Raw genomic sequence first — 5,100 nt, 5'->3', positions numbered from 1 at the left:
TGAGAGTTATGTTGGCCTGAGCGACGGCCCAGGTTCTCATTTTAGGGTCTGCATCCTTGATCAGAAGCCAGGTGGAGCGTGGGCCTGTCACCGACACCTGGGCTGAGCAGGGCGGCTGTGAGGGTTTGGGGTGGAGCCTCCACACAGCTGTCTCCCCTCCCTGTCTGGGGGCCCCGGGCTCCTCTTTATGCTGTCTGGTAGCTGGAGGTGGCAAGGCAGACGACAGAGAATGGCTGACGTTGCTGGGCAGAGGGAAGGCAGCTGATCGGCGTCTGAGAACGTAGATGTTGTCTTCGTGGCCGTGGCAGCGTCACTGAAAGCGTAAGGGACCAGCGGTTTACGATCACCTGGCGGTGCTGAGGACGCTTCTGGAGAGTTGGCAGCTGCTGTTGTCTTTGTGGGCTCAGGGCGGGCGGGGGGCACGATGGAGAAAAGAGCTTGAGACACATACACATTTGTCTGGGTCGCATCTTCTAGTTTCTTGAGGGTTTTTTTTTTCCCTTTTCTATTAGTTATTTTCATCCCTAAGGTTGAGCACTTCTCTCTGCTCTTCTTCATTTATTTCTTGCTTTTGCCCTTTATTTTCTCCTACCACGTAACTTCCGGTAGAGATTATAGCCTCTCCCATCAGAAATTTTGAAATTTCTTTATTTGGAAATGGGGACTAATTTGCACATTCGCCCCTCAAATGAGAAGCATCCAATCACAGGCTGTTCTCTACAAATTAAGTTTTTTTAGTCTGGTCACTTACAAATTGAGTGTTTAGAATTTATAAAGAAGCAAATATAACTTGGCGAGTTCTAACTTTCAGTCCTCGGGGTAGTGGAAACACGGCAGAATATCACGAGCAAGAAGAGAAGGTAGGTGATTTCACCCTGGAATGAGGAGGGGCGTCTCCTGGGAGGCCAGCTTTCGTAGACTAGTCTTTCAGTGCCAAAGAAGAATGTTTTACCAGTCCCCGAAAATGGGAACTTGAGGGAGAGCCCGTGTAGGCAGAGCTGCGGCCCGTATATTTCCATTGAATGCTGTAAACACCTCACGGCATTAAACCACTTGGAAGGCGCCGGGGTGAGTCCACAGGACTTGCCGAAAGTGAGTACGGCTCTGGGTGGGGCTGGGGACAGCCACTGCGGGTGGATCTTCATCAGAGTCGCATGAGAAATTTCTTAGGGAAGAAGAGGGGCCTGCTGCTAAAATCCAGTGTGAAAAACATAAATCTCATAAATATCCCTGACTGCAGACTTCAGCGACTACCCTAATGAGTCAAGTAGCTCGGAGCGAAAACTTGCGAGCGAAAACTTGCGCAGTGTTGGGTTAGGAACTGTTCCTGCTCACTCTCTTCCTGAGTGTTTCCCGCTCTTGGGCTCTCGGTCCATCCCTTGCGGTTCCTGCCTGTGCGTTAGGTGGGCGAGGGTGACTGTGTCCTCGGCCCCTTTGTCCTCGGCCCCTTCTCCGTGACAGGCTCTTTCCCCGAAGAGTTATTAAAGAAACACGAACATTTAGTTGTTCCTGTTCACGCTGTTGTGTCATATGAGAACAATTAGGAAGTCGTTGAAGAAATGACGTACAAAGGGGATCTTTCAACATAATGTATAATTAACGGCTGTAAACACGATGGCTAGAGTAAGGGAGGAGAGTTGAATCCAGCCAGTCACATGACTGAAGGACAGCTCCGTGCGCCACTTACTCACCTGGGCAGGTGATGTTGGGGACGCGCGAGTAGCATCCATGCCAGCGCTTTCTCTGGGGCGCCGATGACCGGTCAGGGTGCACGACGCGGGAGCAGCTTGGTTTGCGCTCGAGTGGGCCCTGCCCTGGGTGGCGGGAGGCCGTTGCCACCAGCAGCTAACATATTGTCACACCCTTTCCACGGAGCTTCGCTTTTCAGAGTGTGGTTCACGTCCATTTGTGTTAAAATACACACTTTCATATATTATATACTGACACGTGTTTAGACAAACATGTTTTTCCTAATTAGAGTAATACTTAATTTGTAAAAATACAGAAAACTCTAAAGAAGCCAATTAAAATCACCTGCGGCCTACCTTCCAGTAGTAAACATCTTACTGTGTGCCCAGCTTGTCAATTTTCAGTACTCTAAGACAAAATTAGGCCTTTATTCTGTATCCTTTTTAATAACCTGCTTTTAAAGAGAAGTGGCTGTGACTTGATTTCCTCTAAAGCCTGTGTTTTTATGCCTCTCCTAAGCTGGCATCTGCCAGTGTGGCTTCACCAAACCCAGAGTTGGAAGGCTGGTCGTGAGAGAGACTTGCCCCCACTGGGCACATACTGCCAGCACCCCTTGAGTGCCTGGGGGTGACCGAGGTGCCCGCCTCCTGCTTCCGGCATCTTGGGCTCTTACCGTTTAGAACGGGCACGGTCAGCTGCGACGTTCCCAGGCCTGCCCAGGCACAGTCAGCTGTGACATTCCTGGGCCTGTATGGAGCCCCTGGTGGGTAGCAGTGTCCTCCCCTGCACGTGTGCGTGGACGTTAGTCTGCCAGGGCCGCCCCCACACCCTGATCACTGGTGAACTGTGCCGATAATCAGCTTCCGAGTGGACTTTGCCCCAAGGAGAGAGGTCAGTCTGCAGAAGACTGTCTGTCCTCTTGGCCCGTAGATGTCTCATGGGAAATAAAGGGACCGGCATTGTTAATTACGTGCACTGGGCAAAAGTTACAAAGGACCAGATGGACTCGTTTATACCTTTTTATCTGGCAAATGGCCAGAAAAACTAAGCCAGATTCCATAGAGCTCATGTATCGTTTGACTCAGGTATAAGTTCTCCTAAAAGACTTAAACAGGAGCTTAAATTGAAGGACAAGTCCGAGCATCATTTCAGAATTTTATTAAAATTACCCAGAAAAGCTGGCGGATTGTGAGGGTGGTTGGGGAATGCCTTCGGTGGGGTACCAGTCAGTGCTGGGACCGTTGTCTTGAGGTGACAGGTTCTGAAGCTGAGGAATATAGGAGCCATGGCCTGAGATGGCATGGGGAGCAGGAAAGTGGTCCCTCAGTGACACGCACGTCCAATCCCCAGGGCCTGGAAGTAGTCCCTTACATGACAAAAGACGTGCGAACGCGATTGAGTTCATGACCTTCAGACGGGGTGGTCCTGGGTGACCTGTGTGGGCCTGAGTCCTTGTAAGAAGGGGACAGAGATTGGACCCCACACGGCAGAGGGCGGTGCGAAGGCCAGCAGGGATCTGGACATTGCAACGATGCAGCCCCAAGCCAGGGGACGCTGGCAGCCACCAGAATGGGGCCAACGAGACATGGACGTCCCCTAGAGCTGCTGGAGAGAGCACGGCCCTGCCAGCATCTGCCGTCAGCCCCGTGAGACAGGTTTTGCACCCTTGGCCTCCAGAACTGTGAGAGAGCAGGTTTCCGCTGTTTCAGGCCCCGGTTTGTGAGAGCTTATTGGAGCAGCCCAGGAAGCTCCCACAGATGCAGAGGGGCGAGGTGACTCAGGAAGGCTCCCGGCACGAACTCGGTCCCCTCGCGGTGTCCGAAGTGGAGATGCGGAAGCAGAGGGAGCCCCGACCCTCACCGTGCCACCAGGAGCCCGTGGACTCACCCACAGGGCAGCCAGAATGACCGCAGGCTCGTAAGGAGTGTGTGACCGCAGGGGCGGCTTTCCAGGTCCTGCCTCGGGCAAGGAGGGTGCAGGTCACCGGTCAGCAGGGCGCGTGGAAGAGTTTGCAGACGGTTAGAAGGGCACGTGACTATGACTAGGAGTCAGAACATCTCATTTCGGCTCGGTTGTAGTTTGTATTTTCTCGTTCAGCCTTTCTACCTGTTTCAAAACAAGTGTAATGGAAATTACAGCAGATCCACTCAAGGGTTCCGAAACCACAGAACTCGAGGATTTATTTCACGGTTCTATTTAGAAGGCGTTTGAAGTAAATGGAACACCCCGAAACCCAGATGTTTCTTATAAGTTTGCTAATGACGAGACAAGCCGAGCCGTTGCAAATGACGTGACACACTGAGAAACTGCCATTGCTTTGGACACAGTCAGCACTTAATCTCGTAAAGACAGCTGCTGTCAGACAGCTAGGCACCGTGGGCACGTGAATCCAGTAGGTATCAAATCATCATCTCAGGTGTCGCCAAGTCAGTTACCAAGACACTGTCACTCTTGGGCGGCCCATGGATAACAAAGCTCTGGGTCCATCCCTACCTTCCTATCCTGAGTGACTCAGCAGTGTACGTCCTCCGTTCACTCAGCTGTGGAATGGGGTACCCCTTCCTAGGGGTTCCCACAGTAACCAGTGCATCTGTAGCCTGCCTGGAGGGCTTCGAAGGAAAATGTGAACTCGTAACAAAAGCAGAGGGAGGCCTCAGGGGAGTGAGCAGTACCAGCCCAGAGCAGAGCGTTCATCCCGGGTCAGCTGTTGGGCACAGACTGGAGACAAAGTCATGGGCTGGTCTAAGCTCTGCCCTTGGGGGTGTCACACGCTCTCTGGACCTTGTGCTCCTCACCTGTCCAGTGATGCTGTCCGGTCCCATCGGATGCAGGACAAAAAGCACGAAATCTTTTGCAGATTAACTCACTGTAAATCCTGGTTAGCTCATAGCACCGACTCGTTTAGGATAGTTCTCGAGGACCCATCAAGTGGCGTGCGTGGCTGAGGACGGTGTCCCCTGTGACGGCCACTGGGCTCTGGGTCGTTTACTCACTAACCGAGGGCTCCTGGTTCCTTTCCTGTCCTTGTCTAAAAACATGTTAATTTCCTCGTGAAACTATTATCAAAATTCATTGAAGAGATTTTTCCCTTTTTGAAGATGAGTATTTATCTCACCTGCAGGTCAGTTCAGTCGATCTTTTTTCTAGAATCCTTAACCGAAAGGGACACTGTCAGAAGGAGGTCGTTACTAGTTGTTGTGTTTCTTCGTCTTGCCCACGTTACCACATTGTCCTGCAGTGAGATGGTCCCCGAGCGGCTCTGTATCAAGTCTTGAAAAGAAAGTTTGAAGAATAGATACCTTTTCTCTAGATACAACTTTTCTCCTCAGAGTATGGCATGCGTCTGATGAAGAACCCACGTCTGGAAAACTCGTAAAACCCAAACACCAGCGGCCCCGTCCCCCGCCACTG

At 51.6% G+C, this 5,100-nt stretch overlaps 1 protein-coding gene across 6 annotated transcripts in view; it reads left to right on the top strand.

Annotated features, from left to right (window-relative positions):
* LOC105300245 (arf-GAP with GTPase, ANK repeat and PH domain-containing protein 1-like) overlaps positions 1–5,100 on the top strand; it is a 180,222-nt gene that overhangs the window by 108,748 nt on the left and 66,374 nt on the right. The window lies entirely within an intron of this gene.

This window comes from Pteropus vampyrus, unplaced genomic scaffold (genome assembly GCF_000151845.1).
Source record: "Pteropus vampyrus isolate Shadow unplaced genomic scaffold, Pvam_2.0 Scaffold204, whole genome shotgun sequence".
Taxonomy (NCBI): domain Eukaryota; kingdom Metazoa; phylum Chordata; class Mammalia; order Chiroptera; family Pteropodidae; genus Pteropus; species Pteropus vampyrus.
The sequence above is the reverse complement of the archived record's forward strand: the minus strand, read 5'-3'. Positions and strand labels throughout refer to the sequence as shown.